The sequence below is a fragment of the Pelodiscus sinensis genome, chromosome 5 (assembly GCF_052426305.1).
Source record: "Pelodiscus sinensis isolate ZL-2025 chromosome 5, ASM5242630v1, whole genome shotgun sequence".
Classification (NCBI taxonomy): domain Eukaryota; kingdom Metazoa; phylum Chordata; order Testudines; family Trionychidae; genus Pelodiscus; species Pelodiscus sinensis.
Genome location: NC_143056.1, coordinates 80,073,248 through 80,091,075, shown reverse-complemented (window position 1 = coordinate 80,091,075; position 17,828 = coordinate 80,073,248). Strand labels below are relative to the sequence as shown.

The 17,828-nt window shown below is 42.6% G+C and overlaps 1 long non-coding RNA gene across 1 annotated transcript; it reads right to left on the bottom strand.

Moving 5' to 3' along the window:
* Nucleotides 1-1,307: 1,307 nt before the first annotated feature.
* LOC149524341 (uncharacterized) lies at nt 1,308-17,155 on the bottom strand. The gene is made up of 3 exons (XR_016349680.1): nt 16,854-17,155; nt 8,344-8,483; nt 1,308-5,549 (listed from the first exon to the last, which is right to left on the bottom strand). It is a non-coding gene; the product is annotated as an uncharacterized LOC149524341 (long non-coding RNA).
* Between the last annotated feature and the right edge of the window lie 673 nt (nt 17,156-17,828).

Genomic DNA, 17,828 nt, shown 5'->3' with positions numbered 1-17,828 from the left:
AGAGGCATAGACTGAATGCACAAAGAAAGGGCTTTTTAATTCTCTCCACCCCACCCAATGCTTTACAAAACAAATTCCTTTGTTTGGGGAATAAAGCTTTCTGTCTATATATAGCTATATAAAATCGTGTGTGTGTGTGTGTGTGTGTTTGCGTTCCAGTCATTCACTACGGGGAGGGGGGGATTGGGAAAAAATAGAATCATTAGAGCTTGCAGGCTACAAGGAGCCAGCCTGAGACTCCTTTGCAAGGCTGCGTCAGTTATCAGCTATTGACGTCACGTTCAGATTCTCCTCTTCAGAGGCTCTAGTTCATCATAAAAGATGTCTGTGCTTGGAGCTTTGTGCTCGCAGAAAGGCACTTCAGTTCGAGGGAAAGAGTTAATTAGCAAGCCCCAGATTTTGTGTTGTGCAGCTTTCTACACAGTTGCACAAAAATCCTGTGTGCGTGTGTTTGTGAGAGCAAAAAAATAGCCACTCTCTGGGGGTATGGATATATTTTAAACACACACACACAGAAAGATCTCCCATGCAGAAACACACTGCAAGCGAGAAAAATCTGCATAAACAGACCATGCAGGGACATCTCCCCACCTTGTGTTTGCCAAACAGAAATAGGAATAAAATCGGAGATTTTGTATTTCTCGGGGGTTTGCTGAATTTATTTTAGCATCCTCTCTCCTGCTCTCACACTCCCTCCCCCGCAGTTTTCTGAACAAAAACATTCAGCAACATCTAGTCCCCACCATCACCTTACGCTTGTGTTTGGCTTCTGTAGCAAAAGGCAGATATTGATAAAACTAGGATTAATTCTGTATATTTGTCAGGCAAACAGCCCCGTCTCCAAGAGTGACGCAAATAACAGATTCTATGGCTCTGGCTTTCTATATTCTGCACCCACGCACTCTGCTTGGTCTCCCACGGAATCAGCTATAGAGAGCAATGATCCAGATTATACAAAGAGAGGGGGTGGGGGAGAGGGAGAGAATAACAAATGAAATTGCAATTAAAAATCAGAAGGCTGCTGTACGCAAAAGGCTAAATTTGATGTTATACAGTGGAACTCTCCCCACCGTCCCAAAATTAACAATAATATTTTTTAAAAAAACCCACACACCATGCATGCAGCAGCAGCAAACAAAAGACATTGTCTTGTTGACAATTGCAGACTTTATTTGGCAAAAAAGGTCCTTTACACCCCCTCATCCCACCCTTCCCATCTCCAAACGAGAAAATATATCTCTAACTCCCTCCCCCCCCCATTACAAACATTAAGAGGGAAGAGAATTTATATATGTGACTGCCAGTGCATGGGGAATACGCAACCAACCAAGAGTAAGCTCTCAAGCAAGGTACTCAGGACTTGTAAAAGTGAGTTGGCTTGCTCTTTTCTGAGACAAAAGGACACCGTGACTCCTTAAAATATCTGCAAAAGGCGAGGCAATGGGTCGCTGCTATTTTTAAACAGAGCTCTTGTTGCTGGAAGATGGCACAAGACATGTAGCTAAAAAATTAAAATCGTGGATCATAGACTCAAACACACACATACACCCTAGGAAAGGGGGGGGGGAAGGTTTATTGATGGGGTGGAAATATTCTCTTTCAGGAGTGCAGATTTTAACCCCTCCCTCCACCTCCCAGTCTCCACCAACCAACTCCCTTCACACCTTGGCTGAATGAAAACCGAAAGGCAGCGGGCATCAGGAAACCAGTTAGTTATTTACTGTCTAATCTGGATACGCACATTCTTTATTTATAAACTCAGTTCATTATTATCAGCTTCTTTCGCAATGAATTTCCTAATGTCAATACACTGCGATCAATGAAGTAACGATGTCTCCCTCCCTCTCTCTCTCTCTCTTTCTCCGGTAGGCAGTCAATAGCTTTGCCAACTACTGCTAGCGATACAGCAACCTTGGGGGGGGATCACAGATCACATCACTGGCGTCGCCAGTCGCAGGAGAAAGTTGGCTTTTGAAGTTTGTCGGGGAGCCCTCTGGGATGCCAGGCAGCGGTCTGAAAGGGGCGATCAGAGGCGCTGCCTTTAGCACATCCTCGCACGCCCCATTCAAGGCCTGGTCGCTCTGGGCTAGAGAGGGGGCGGTGCATGTCAACCTGCCTACAGAGCTGCGGCCCTGGCCACTGTTTGTAGCCAATGGCGCGCGGAGACCCGGCCTGTGCTGCAGGACCGAGGCGGGCAGGCGGCTGGTGCTTTACTCAAGAGAGCTCCTGCCACGTGAGGCCCTCAGAGGACGCGCGGGCAGCGGCACATGGCCTCTTGCAGGAGCTCCAGGGAGGAGCAGCCGGGGTGACTGGAAACGGCAGGCTAAGCCTGTGTGTGAGGAGACCCAGCGTCCCTGCAGGGGGAGCTAGCCAGGGTCTAACAGAGCTGGGGTGGTGCTGACGTGCGCCCGAGTCTCCCGCCCTCCTCCGTGCGTTTAAAATCGCCCCTCGGGGCCGCATTGGGGCTGGAGGCGAATGCAGTGGAAGGCTCCTGGTCCGGAGCTTGTTTCCTTTGGGATGAGCAGACACGTTTTGTAGTTAGGATTGACCTGGTGGTGACCCATATGCGAACCATTCTCCTGCGGGAGGGCAGACCATGAGAAGCAGCAGAGGGGCCTCTCTCTCCCTCAAGCCCCGCCTCTTTCCTTTGGGCTGTTGTTTTTGTTTAACTCACCCATAGCATTCCAAGAGCTAACTTCTTGTTCTCCCCCAGGATTTGAAACGTCTTCTGAACAACACAGAAGGACGCCTGCCTTTTGCACCAAGAGCTAAACTCCTCTCCCACAAGAACAGTCCTTGTCAGCCGGAATGTGTGGATTTCACCTCAGCTGGACAGCTGGCTACCTTCTCTACCTGCTGCTAGACACCCAACTCAAGGCTGGGCTAAAGCAAAATACAATACCCAGGGAATCACTTGTTTCAAATAAAGTCATAACAACAACAGGAGTGATCCAAGGGAAAGGAGAGAACCTTTGGCAGGTGATGCTGTACATTGAACACAACAGTTCTCACTACTCCTGATAAAGGCTAAAAGGAATATCTGTCTTCCATCTTCATATTTTATAGTTATCAGCAATCTCTTGGTTTCCAGAGAATTAAGCCTCCTTAACAACTGGGGCATAATTAAATCAATGAATTTTGTATTCTTCCCTCAAACTGAAAGGGAAATTTCGCTGTTGTCAGAAGGAACAGTGAGTGTAGATACACAGCACTTCGCATAGAACATAGGAAAACTGAACTATGGTACGATGGTCTCTTGTGCACTATCTGTGAAGCAGACCGTTCTGCCTCTTGAACCCTTCCAGAGCTCTCCGTGCTCCAAGGACATTGGCATCGGGTACAATAAAGATCAGTTATCAGTATGCACCTTTGGCCTGCTAAACCCAAACTAATTCAGTTACACTGGGCAAAGGGCAGACTCGCAAGTGCAGCCTGCCAATGCCCCCACTCATGAGAGGGATAGGGAAATCTCATCTTTCCTTTTGATCCTTCAACCTCCAGGTCACATCATGAAATAAGGATCCTTCTGTCTGGGTGGTAGTCTTCAGCTGAGTCGGTCTAGTCTAGACCAAAATCTGTCACAGGAAGCACTACAGAATGATGGGGAAGGTGTCCTCATGTTCTTCTTCCATCACACTTCTGCCTAGTTTGAGTGCTACCTCCTCAATGCCTCCAGCCTTGCCACGAATCACCTGCCAATCATGAATATAATTTACAGCATTCTCCTAAAACACAGTGACACCCCACACTATTTTGATTTAATTTTCCACTTGAAAATAGTGGATTGACTCTTGCTACTTTACAAACATAAGAGAAGTATGGGGTGACCAGAAGCAAAGAGGGCAGCATCATGACTATAAGGTCTAGGACTTTATTTACCTGGGGTCAGATTTTCAAGAGAGCACAGAATGCAGTGGCTCCCCATTACAAAATGAGTTGTTTCCATATAATTAACCACTGCAGCACATCTTTAAAATGAAAGAAAAATACAATAAAATGGTAGTTAACTTGATGAGACAATATGGGAATCAGAAAATTCAGAGGATAGAGCAATGAAATTCAAATGGACTTAGATAAATTAGTACACATAACTTACAGGGCTGTCCAGTGTGTCAAAGTGTAAGCTAATCAAGGCCCTAATGGAGGCATGATGTTAACTTGTGGTTAGAGATCAGGGGACTGGGAGTCTTGATCCCTGGGTGCTAGTCCCAGATTTACTACAGGAGTAGGTCTGATCTGATTTTTTTCATCTAAATTATATATATTATGTTTTCCCATGAACATTTTAAAGGTTTTCCCAGCTCTGAGTGTCACCATGAGCAAAGAACATTTTCTCTCCGTGCCCTTGTTGTCCAACTAGAAAATGGGTATGATACTCACCTACCTCACCATGCTGTTCTTTAGGAGACTGTTTATGAAAGGCACCATATAAAGGACAAAGCAGTATTATAAATAATCAGAGAAACCATAATTTAAGAAGAGTCATAACAAGGATAAAAGTGCCTTCTCTTTGACAATAGTCAAAGTGTGTGTATTACATTAGTAATAGAAAAATTCATGTGCCAAACAGACAAAAGCTGTTAGTGATTAACAGATGTGGCTTCACTATAATACCAGGGACCTTTTGGCACAAGCATTTATAGAATTGTCAGAGAATCTGAAAATACAAGCCATTAAACCAACAAAATAGGCCACTGGTTTATGACTGTCGTCTCATCTGCATTACACCAAAAGCTATCAATAATCAACTTGAACCCCAGCAGATTGAAATATGTGGTATAGTGGCACTGTTTTCTTTATTTGTGTTTCGTATGGTTGTTTGTTCTGTTTATATTAAGAAGTAATTTAAAAGGTGGTAATCACTGAAACAGTATCTTGCTCACTGGACAGAAAGTTAGCCCCTAGAAAAAGTAGTTGGTAGCATTAAGATTAAAAAATGGAAACCTTCAGCATAATTTAGATCAAGAAAAAAAAGAAAGCACAAAGATTTAAATATGTGAGCATGGCATATAAAGAAAATCACACCACTCCTTGATGTGAAATTCACACTGATAGGGGAAAAATAGATTAGACCTGGTACTATGTTTCAGACACATGGGATACAGTTGCTGGTGAATCCACTGTTAAATTGGATTGGGCTCTCTGTTGAAATTTGACCTTCACTAAACAATGAACTGGAACTTTTCATGAACAAGACTCCATTACCTTAGCATAGTTTGCACTCATTCTTGGTCACCATCTTGTAGGATGGATGAATAAATTAGAAGAAAAACATGCAACAATAATTTGGGGAACTTTGGGCATCCTCTTGTGGTGGAAGAAAAAAGGAGAGAGGTGGCAATGAAGAGATGCCACAAAGCCCCATGAGGCTATAACTAATCCAAAACCAAGTATCACAGGCAGTTCTAGAAGATGGGGTAGGGAGAGAAGTCACATTTAAGTAACATAGGCAGAATTTCTTTACTGAGATGTCAGTGAGAACATGGAGCCAAATAGCTCGATCAGCAGCAGAAATCAAATCATCTCAAGGAGGAAGATGGTTGGATACCCTGTGAAAAGGAATAAGACGTAGAGTGCATTTAGCAACAAATTAGACACGATGAGGTGAAGGATGTGTTGAGGTATGTGGGCTTACAATGACTAGATTTGTTCAACAATCCTCTTGGCCTGTGATGTTCACTGTTCCCATTTATAATTGTTGCTTCCTAATTTCCAATGAAATTTAATTTAGCTATCAAAAATCATAATACATCAGAACAGCAGAGTTATTACTGAGCCAGAGAAGTTGGGGGTGCATTTGAATCTAGGTTGCTTTATCAGTCACTTTGCCACTTACCTGCAGGGGGATGCCCAGTTCCTAGGTTACACAAGTCAATGTTTCTGGCATTACCACCCACCCAGAAGTCAGACCTTTGGAAATGTGGCTTCACCGGTACAAAACAATAATATCAGACACAGTGGATTCCAGACGTACAAATGAGAATAGGAGGATCAGTGGATCAGCAGATAAAGACCATGAGTAACATGTTTGTGCCTGCAAATCTACATTGCCAATAGTTAATATCTAATTGTTAAAAACTAACAGCATGGTCAGCTCTGTCCATAACATAAAGATCAGGGCAGTCTCTGCCTCACAATTCACAAGATAAACTAATGGGTCTCAGTTTATGGTTGTGAACCACCAGTGTCTACAGCATATTTACCAGATTCCTACAGAGGGTTGACTGGACACATAATACTGGCTCATTTCTTTCCAAGGTGCTAAATTACATTAAAAATAAACTAAAAACAAAATTATTTCCTTCCTATTCCTTTTCCACATAAACAAAGACTCTATTTGCTACAGTGATGTTATTTGATCATGAATGGAAAGGAGGTAGTGTGTGCGACTGAAAATGGGAGGGGAAGTATCCACAAGAGCCTCTCTGTATTAAGATGTGGCCTGATCCACTCTATGAAAATCTTTAAGAGCTTCCAGACTAACAGATGGACAAGAAATACTGGGAGATAAACAGAAAGGTGCAGACACAGTTAACAGTTTGAAGAGCATGTTCCCTTATGAAATTCTTCAGAAACACCTTTGTATTCTGGTTGTTGTGTGTACCATGATCACACCTCCAAGGACTGACAAGGGACAGTCAAAGGGATATCAAAAGAGTCAATGTTTTTCTTCAAATTCCATTGTGCTAATGTTGATCAGTTGTTATAACAAAGGACTAGAACTCAACACTCCTAGGTGCAGTTAAGTCACTTGACCTCACTATGTCTAAGGTATGTTTTCACTAAGCAGAAGACTGCAGCAATCAATCTTCTAGATCTCGATTTAGCGGGTCTAGTAATGACCTGCTATATTGAACTCAGAGGGGAACCTCCCCCCGCCCATCAGTGGCTGGTACTCCTGCTTCTGGGAAGAGTAAAGGAAGCCAACGGGGGCATTTGTTCCCATCAGCCTCAAGCTATGGGGTCAGTGGGGAAACTAGCGTCAAGGTACATCTACTCCGGTTACGTAAGTAACATAGCTGGAGTTGCATATCTTGATTCAATCTTCCCCTTTTGTGTAGCCCTGGCCTAGATGTACATAGTTAGACAAGTGCACTTTTACATATCTACTTCACTGGACCATGAGTAGGGGGGAGTGGGCTTGATTGTGTTGTTTATTGAGTATTAGTAAATGCCTGGAAGTCTTTGGGTGATGGGTGATAAAATGCTGCAGAGCTAGCTGAGGAACTGCAAGAGCTTTATATACTTTTTGGTATGTTCCAGATAATTATAGATGATATTTGTGTTACCTTTGCAAGAATCGCAACTATTATAAGAATATATGACCAGAAATTTAAAAACTAAATTCTTGTTCATTTCATATTGAATCATTTCCCCGGTAGTTCAACTTTTATATTTAAAAACTGTCTGGATTTGTTGCTTAATGGAGAACTTTGTAAAATCCTACTTACAAATATTAATCTTCTTTATTATGGTACCATCCACTTTCTTCTCACATTACCAACATGCTAAACATTGTGTGCAACTTTTCAAATACAGCTACCTTAGAAGGGCAGTCAAACTCCATATCTGGACATTCAATTCAGTCTGAAAACTGGGTTCCAGGTGTTAAAACTGGTGTTATAATTGCTTTGCTCAGGCCAACAAAAGGGACTATCTTTTATAACTATGAGTTAAGTATTGACAGCATATTGTACAAAAGACAGAGGAAAATACAGCCCTTGCCCCAAGAAGCCTCGTACCTAAATGGAGAAATAAAATTAAGCAGAGAAACTTACAGTCAGAGGAAAGTTAACTCAGCCAGACAATGATTTTTGTATTTGATAGATGTCTAATGGTCTTTTTCATTTAGGCAGGCAAGCAGTAGTAGACTTTGCAGAAGAGATGTGTTTCCAGGAGAGATTTGAACAAATGGTGGGTAATAGGTATAAGGGATATTTGGGAAGAAGGGAAAAAGATCAGAGTAGAAAAAAGATACAAAGCAAGTGGCTAGGAAGGAGAGCTTGAGCAGAGCAAAAGGTACAAATAGAGAGACCAAGATAGGAGTAGAGGTATTTGGAGCTTCAAAGGCGGGGATGAAAAGTCTAATCTCATTAAGAAAGGTGGTGGGCAGCCAGCGACTGGAGTTGAAGAGGGAAGGTACACAACACGATAAGAAGAACTTTGCATCTTGTGTATCTTTCAAGGAATTTATTTCAAATATAATAGTGTGGAGCAACCATCTTGCTAAGAAGTGACCTTGTTTGTGATCCTGACAACATGAGAGACCAGTGCCAGGCACAATTAAAGAGAATCTTCATGATGATTTAACAGGATTATAAAATAAAAGTGACATGAGCTAACCTGGCAATGTGGAGCTACGAAAAAGTCAATGCCCTTTGAGGTAGCTTTCAGAGATGTACAGCCAGAAGCAGGGAGTAGATGGTCTCTTTCCTAGATGGTTCTTGTATTTGTGCTGTCTTCTGGGATCTGCCCCCGAATGACTGCAAAGGTAGACAAATCACTCATCAGCATTGCACTTCCATTTCTGTAAAATGAGTGTGCTAGGTGACAAATGTAAGGAACTGTCCCATATTGAGGTGTCAGTAGAGTAAATTTTGGAACAAAATGATAAACTAAACAGTAATAATTCACCAGGACAAGATGGCATTCATCCAAGAGTCCTGAAAGAACTCACATGCGAATGTGTGAAATTACTAACTGGTATTTGTAATCTTGGCCTTTAAATCAGCTTCAGGTACCAAATGACAGGTAGATAGCTAATGTGATGCCAATTTTTAAAATGGGCTTCAGAAGTGATCCTGGCAATTGAATGCCATAATTCTAACTTCAGCAGCAGGCACTGGTTGAAACCATAATAAACAACAGAAATGTCAAACACATAAATGGACATAATTTGTTGGGGAAAAGTCAACATAGTTTTTGTTAAGAGAATTCATGCTTCACCAATCTTCCAGAATTTTTTGAGAGGGTCAACATGCATGTGGACAAAGGGGATCCAGTAGATATAGTGTACTTAGATTTTAGAAAGCCTTTGGCAAGGTCCCTCACCAAAGGCTCTTAAGCAAATACATTGTCATGGATCAGAAGGAAGTTCATCTAAGGGACTGGTAACTGGTTAAAAGATAGAAAACAAAGGGGTAGGCATAAATGGTCATTTTTCAGAATGGTGAGAGATAACAAGCGGTGCTCTCCAAGGGTCTATACTTGGATCAATCCTATTCAACACATTCATAAGTGAACTGGAGAAAGGGAAAATCAGTGAGGTGGCAAAATTTGCAGATGCTACCCTTGGATTGAGAACTGGTTAAAAGACAGGAAACAAAGGGTAGGAATAAATGGTAAATTTTCAGATTGGAGAGGGGTAACTAGTGGTGTACCCCAAGGGTCAGTCCTGGGACCAATCCTTTTCAACTTATTCATAAATGATCTGGAGAAAGGGGTAAGCAGTGAGGTAGTAAAGTTTTCAGATGATACCAAACTGTTTAGGATAGTCAAGACAGAAGCAGACTGTGAGGGACTCCAAGAAGATCTCACCAAACTGAGTGATTGGGCAACAAAATGGCAAATGAAATTTAATGTGGATAAGTGTAAACTAATGCACATTGGGAAAAATAACCCCAACTATACATACAGTATGACGGGGGCTAATTTGGCTACGACAAATCAGGAAAGAGATCTTGGAGTTATCGTGGACAGTTCTCTGAAAACTTCCACACAGAGTGCAGCGGCGGTCAAAAAGGCAAATAGGATGCTAGGAATTATTAGGAAAGGGATAGAAAATAAGACCCAGAACATCTTACTGCCCCTGTATAAAACTATGGTACGCCCACATCTTGAATACTGTGTACAGATGTGGTCTCCTCACCTCAAAAAAGATATTTTGGCCTGGGAAAGGGTTCAGAAAAGGGCAACTAAAATGATTAGGGGTTTGGAACGGGTCCCATATGAGGAGAGGCTAAAGAGACTGGGACTTTTCAGTTTAGAAAAGAGGAGACTGAGGGGGGATAGGATAGAGGTCTATAAAATCATGAGTGGTGTGGAGAGGGCTGATAAAGAAAAGTTATTTATTAGTTCCCATAATAGAAGAACTAGAGGACACCAAATGAAATTAATGGGTAGCAGGTTTAAAACTAATAAAAGGAAGTTCTTCTTCACACAGCGTGTTGTCAACCTGTGGAACTCCTTGCCAGAGGAGGCTGTGAAGGCTAGGACTATAATAGAGTTTAAAGAGAAGCTGGATAAATTCATGGAGGTTAGGTCCATAAAAGGCTATTAGCCAGGGGATAAAATGGTGTCCTTGGCCTCTGTTTGTCAGAGGCTGGAGAGGGATGGCAGGAGACAAATCGCTTGATCATTGTCTTTAGTCCACCCTCTCTGGGGCACCTGGTGCTGGCCACTGTCGGTAGACAGGATACTGGGCTAGATGGACCTTTGGTCTGACCCAGTACGGCCGTTCTTATGTACACAGTTGCTAAATATGTTTAAGTCCACAGCAGACTACAGAGAGCTTCAAAAGGATATCACAAAACTGGGTGAGTAGGCAACAAAATGGCAGATGAAATTCAATTATGATAAATGCAAAGTAATGCATATGGGAAAACATAATCCCAACTATACATATAAAATGATGGTGTCTAAATTAGCTGTTATTACTCAAGACGGAGATGTTGGAGTCATTGTGGATAGTTCTCTGAAAACATCCACTCAATGTACAGCAGCAGCCAAAAATGCAAACAGAATGTTAGGAACCATTCAGAAAGGGATCGATAATATGACAATATATCTTATTGCCTCTATATAAATCCATGGTATATCCACATCTTAAATACTGGGTGCAGATGTGGTCACATGTCAAAAATTATATCTCGGCATAGGAAAAGATGCAAAAAAGGGCAACAAAAATTATTAGGGCAATGGAATGGGTGCCATATGAAAAGAGACCGGACTTTTCAGCTTGGAAAAGAGATAACTAAGGTGATCATAACTGGTATGGAGAAAGTAAATAAGGAAAAGAACTAGGGGTCATCAAATGAAATTAATAGGCAGTAGGTTTAAAACAAACAAAGGGAAGTATTTCTTCACACAACACACAGTCAACCTGTGGTACTATTTGCCAGAGAATGTTGTAAAGGCCAAGATTTTAACAGGTTAAAAAAATCCTAGCTAAATGCATGGAGGACAGGCCCATCAATGTCTATTAGCCAGAATGGGCAGGGAGGTGTCCTTAGCTTCTATTTGTCAGTGCTGGATTACTTGATGATTACCTGTTTGGTTCATTTTTTGTGGGGCACCTGGCACTGACCACTGTCACAAGACATGATACTTGGCAAGAGGGACTTTTGGTCTGATCCAGCATGGCTGTTCCTATGTTCTTACTATGCCTGCTTGATTGATGGTTGTAAGTCAACATGAAAAGTGTTATGCAAAGAGCAAAATATTATTTGGCCAATGAGGCTTTCCAGCATTAATGCACTCTAGGTACTTAGCAAATATACTGCAAGACAGTGCATGTTACCACCACTTGAAAGTTTTTTTCTTTAGAGTTAGTTTACATTCCATCCTTGTGATAAATACTGTTGTGGGGCATAACTTGGTGTAAGCGAATCAGTGTATCAGGAGAACAAGCAAAGCATGAGGAACTACAGGTTGAACCTCTTAAATTCGGGATCATGGATGTTGCTGGACCAGAGAGCCCTGGTGCCTGGGAATGTGAGCCAGTCAGGGAATCCAGCAGAGAGGAGCCCCACTATAAGACAGGTGAGCCCCCTCCTGGGAGAGCCCTGGATAAGCAGGGCAGCAGCGGGACCAGCAAGCCCCATCTCTGTGGAGCCCTGTCCCAGGGCAGCAGCAGTGGGGCAGCTGCGGAGCTCCGTCCCAGAGGAGCCCTGGTGGGGTGCAGAAGCAACAAGTCTACCAGCAGCCGGTAAGTCCCATCCCCGGGAAGTCCTGGGCAGGACAGAAGCAGGGCAGCCGTGGAGATCTGTCCTTGAGAAGCCTCAGCTGGGCAGGTTAGAAGCAGGGCCACAGCAATTGGGGAGCTCTATCCCTGGAGAACCTTAGCAAACTGGCAGCAGCATGCCAAGCCCAAGCCTTGTAGCAGCAGGGCTGGAGTCCAATGGTAGTGGGCCTGGAGCAGAGCCAACCAGAGGGAAGGGCAGTATCCTAGGAGGTTGGTGGCAGGGGACTTCCCCTGATCCAACAAATTCCCTCATTTGGGACCGGTCAGGTCCTGAGGGTGCCAGGCCAGGGAGGTCCAACCTGCATAATGCAAGATACTCTTTGGCAAAAGCATATGAACTGAGACATACTGAAACAAAGTTAACAAGCTACATGCTTGCTTTAAGAAACATTGGGAAAAACCGTCAAGTGGTGTAAATGAATGTATTGTTGATATAACTATAAACATTTAGTTATTTCCATACCCAGAATGTTTCCATGCTCTTATGAACAACACCACTTCACATGACATCCACCGTGTGGCAAGAGGGCAGAGGATCTAATGTAACCAATACTTTAAATCAGATTCTGTACCTTATGACTCGAAGATAGCTAACGTGATACGAATACTTAAAAAGGGTTCTACAGGTGATCCTGGCTATTACAGACCAGTAAGTCTAACATCAGTACCAGGCAAATTAGTTGAAACTATCAAAAAGAATAAAATTGTCAGACACATAGATAAGCATAATTTGTTGGGGAAAAGTCAACATGGTTCTGTAAAGGGAAATCATGCCTTACTAATCTACTAGAGTTCTTTGAGGGAATCAGCAAACATGCGGACAAGGGGGATCCAGTAGATTTAAAGTAAGTTGTCATGGGATAAGAGGGAAGGTCTTCTCACGGACTAATAACTGGTTAAAAGACAGGAAACAAAGGATAGGAATAAATGGTAAGTTTTCGGAATGGAGAGAGGTAACTAGTGGTGTCCTCCAAGAGTCCATACTGGACCAATCCTATTTGTTCTATTTATAAATGATTTTGAGAAAGGGGTAAATAGTGAGGTGGCAACATTTGTAGATGATACTAACCTGCTCAAGATAGTTAAGAACAAAGCAGACTGTGAAGAGCTTCAACAAGATCTCACCAAACTAAGTGACTGGGCAAAAAAATGACAAATGAAATGTAATGTTGCTAAATGTAAAGTAATTCACATTGGAAAAATAATCCAAACTATACATATAATATGATGGGTATTAATTTAGCTATAACTACTCAAGAGAGTCTTGGAGTCATTGTGGATAGTTCTCTGAAAACATCCACTCAGTGTGCAGCGGCAGTCAAAAAAGCAAACAGAATGTTAGGACTCATTTAAAAAGGGATAGAGAATAAGACAGAGAATATCTTATTGTCTCTATATAAATCCATAGTACACCCACATATGGAATACTGCATACAGATGTGGTTGCCTCATCTTAAAAAAGACACATTGGTATTAGAAAATATTCAGAAAAGGGCAACAAAATGATTGGGGTTTGGAACAGGTCCCATATGAAGAGAGATTAAAAAGATTTTGACTTTTCATCTTAGAAAAGAGGATACTAAATGGGGATATGATAAAGGTCTATAAAATTATGACTGGTGTGGGAAAAGTGAATAAGGAAAAGTTCTTTACTTGTTCCCATAACATAAGAACTAGGGGTCACCAAATGAAATTAATAGGTAGTAGGTTTAAATCACACAAAAGGAAGATTTTCTTCACTCAGCACTCAGTCAACCTGTGGAACTCCTTGCCAGAAGATGTGGTAAAGACCAGGACTTTAGCAGGGTTCAAAAAAGAACTAGATAAATTCATGGAAGTTAAGTCCATCAATGGCTATTAGCCAGGATGGGTAGGAATGGTGTCCCGAGCCTAGGCTATGTCTACACTACAAGTTTTTTTTGGCAAAAAATATGCTAATGAGGGATTTGCATGAGTCATGATCTCATTTGCATATTTTCTGCCAATCCTTTTTTGTGCTAGGGGTTTTTGCGCAAAACCAAGCAGTGTGGACATTTTCTTTTTGAGCAAAACCCCCTTTTTCCACAAGATCGGAATACCTCCTTTTTTGGGGCATAAGGATCTTGTGGGAAAAGGGGTTTTTGCACAAAAAGAAAACGTCCACACTGCTTGTTTTTGCGCAAAAAACCCTAGTGCAAAAACGGATTGGCAGAACATATGCAAATGAGATTGCAACTCATGCAAATGAGTCCCTCATTAGCATATTTTTTGCAGGAAAAAAATATAGTGTAGATGTAGCCTGTATGTCAGAGGCTGGAAATAGGGGATAGGAGAGGGATTGCTTGAAGATTCCCTGTTCTGTCCACTCCCTCTGGGGCATCTGGCATTGGCCACTTTTGGCAGACAGGATACCTAGCTCGATGGACCATTGGTCTGATCCAGGATGGCTGTGAATTCTTCTGTACTGAATGGAAACATTTGCTATGAGTGGTACAAATGTATCTGCAAGACTGGAAACATACACGTGTGCTCAAACACGTCTTTGAAAATGTCTGTGTGCACATGACTGCGCACTGTAGCTACAGCATGTGAACATACAAACATGACTGTGTGAAGGAATCTAGCTATGATCACCCAGCAGTGGGGACTACAGTGTGCAATCAAAGGGTCTAAGAACAGGGCAAAAGAAACGAGCTGGAGAAGTGCATCAGAAAGCACCACTCAGCCACAGATGGCAGATCCAGAGAACTGTAAATGCAAATACGTTTTGCCTAATTAGAAAGACAATTTTGTGGTTTTTGAATTGGTCTTAATATGGTGGCAACGACTAGCTGAAATTACATTCAGTACATTCAAGTAGGAAAACCACCAAGCAGTAGGAGATCAAGCTGTCTCCCCATGGACAAGGATTGGTTTTTCAGGGCAGAAGACAAAAGCAGATCAGGGGAACTGGAAATGAAAAGGCAAAGCAAGAAAGAAAATCACGAGTCACTTTCGATGAAGAAGAGATAGAGGTCAGAGGCATGACCTCATAGCACAATGGTATCAAGCCTGACCAAGAACCCTGTACTAGTGTAATCAGCTCGTGACTGGTCCTGGTTGTTGCAATAGCATGGGGAGAGGGAAGAAGAGAAGAAAGATTTGTCCTATGTAAATCTTCACCAACCAGAGTGAGAGTCTGGATGCAACACCCATCAAGATGGACAGCTGCTTTATTCTAACACGAGGGTATCCAGACTACTGATGTAGGGAGAGAGGAGTGGATTTAAATTAAGGTTAAACAAATTCAAAATCTGTATAATTTTTGTGTGTGGGAGGGTGTAGGATAGAGAATGGATTGGAAGATACAGGGGATAAGAATCATAGATGAGGGCTGCATAGCGCCATACCAGACACGTTCACGAGTTTCACCGTGTTAGTATGTTGCTCCCGGAAGCCAAATACTCCAGTTCTGCAGTTAAACAAAAGAGCACAATCCTGGGTGAATCTGGAACATGTGAGAATGAGAACTGAAAGGACTGGTTCAAGACAGGTGGAGTGCCACCTCCCCACCCTTCTTATGCGCCTCATTCCTTACACTGCAGGCCACACCTCAGCCAGTGTGTCAGTCTTGATCTTGAGCAGCTCCTCTGTATTTTTGTGCCTACTGACCCTGATCCTGGAATTGGGGCATAGAACCTCCGTCAAGTCAATCTGTTCCATACAGGTGATGGGGTCACCCCAACTGCAAGGTCAGAGCCATGGTTTTGTAAAGCATTTTGGGATCCTTCAAGATGAAAAGTGTTATACAAGACATTACATCATTACATATAACATTTTATGTATAAGATGATTATTTTAACTAGTACCTTAAAGAAATCAGAAGCTGAATTGTGATTCCCAGTGGTAAAAGGCTGGTGCATAAAACCAATGCACCACTTAATGCCTATAGCCACTTTGTAAACAATGTTATGACTCCCTTTTCCCCAAACAATAATCCCCCCCCCCGATTTTCCCAGATTATAAACACATCTTGAAATTATCAATAAATCAAAACTACTCTGCTCAGGTGAACCATCTGTTGATAATCATTTCTTCGAGTGAAGCAACCTTAAAAGTAACCAGAACCTGCCAGAGATATTTCAGTCTTCACCTTCATTGTAGTTAAGAGTCAGAAGATAGTACATACCACTCTTAGTCTAAAGGGCTCTGGCATTTTCAAAGCACCCCAAAATTAATCAAACAGCTTGCACCTCTTATTGCATATAGAGAGTGGCAAAGTTTGGAACATGTAATTCTCCTTAGTTTCCCTACAGCTACAGCTATAAACGATTACTATGTACAAAGACTTCCCTCTACAGGTGGCTGGAGGTTTTAACAGCCTCTCACTCTTGCATCAGAGTTCTTATTATTATTTTGTTACCATTTACTCTTACTACTTAACTGAGACCCCCACATCTATAGGTTGTCTGTCTATTCCCAATGGTGGCAAATTCTGTATGCAAGAAGTGCCAACTCCTTTCCACCCTCCTGCTGCTGCTGACTTTAAAACCTTTTTGCAATTAAAATGTCATTTGCAAGATCATTACAAGAGTGAGCCAACCCACTAAAAACGTGACAAAGTGAAAGTCAGAAACTCTGGAAAAAAAAAGTGGGAAAAAATCCTACATACCCTCCCTCCCGGTATTTCTTCAAAAACGGTCAGGCTTTTCCTGCAGGAATCATCAAATACACAAGACGCACGACACGACAGTCTAGGACTCTTCTTTTAAAAAAGAGGGGGAAATGCAATGCTGCTGAGGTTTTTAAAAGGCAGGGAGCAGAACAAATCAGCCAAGTCTGCTGCTTGCAAAAACATCCAACAACTGAAAGCAGAAAACTTTGCAAAAAGCTAAAAAGCACAACACACGCGCACATACATACAGACACCTACCTTGCAACAGCTTCTTCACTTAAATTTTTGTGTGCAAAAAAAACCCCCAAAGCAAAACAAACAAACAAAAAAAAAACCCCCAAACAGAAACGCTTGTCCCGCTTCCACATGCCTGAGCTGGATTTCCAGGGAATTTGGGGAGGGAAGGGAAAGGAAGAAGGTGTTGTGGGGGGTGGTGGTGGTTATATAAATAAACTAGAGCGTTTCGAGCTGTGTGTCTCGCAAAAGGCTGTGGGTTTCGCGTAATGTGTGTCTGCACTCTTCCAGGAGAAAGGAAAAAAAAAAAAAAAACAGTTCGTGTTCTGTGCCTGACTTGGAGACAGAGAGAAGCAAAACCCCCCTCCCACTCACCCTCCCACCCACGCATCCACCCCCACACCACCAATCCAGGCGGCACCTCCTGAGTAACTGATCAGAGCAGAATAACTCATCACCCACGTTCGCAAAACACCCCGCTCCCCCTCCCGGTTTGGGGAACAAATTGGCCATGCACGCACCTTCGCGGGCTCTATTTATAGGCAAACCCCTAATGTCGTGTGCGTTGCATTTCACAACCTAAATGTGTGTGTGTGCATGGATTATAATAACGTTGCCTTTGACAGGTAGGGAGGTGTTTTTTTCTCTCTTTGCACTGCAGTGCGTCTGATTATCACATTTTTGTAGACTTTTGGGGGGGCTCACAAACAGCATGAATCTTACTGTAGGGGTGCCGAGTTAGCTGGCGGGGGAGGGGGGGGGGCATCGTGCATACACCACTGTAGGATTTTCCCCCTCCCCCAGGAGTCTTTTTCTGTGTGTGCAGGAGCTGGGGTTGGTTGGAAAAGGCTCCCAGCCCTTGGCTCCCGGTAGCACAGTCAGTTCCTCCAGTGTGTGCTATTGACCTGCATTGACGTCATTGCGTCATTAGGTCTCCCTTAGAAACACTGACTTTCAAAAATAGTATCAAATTAATTCAACTGGCAGAGAGAAGCCACT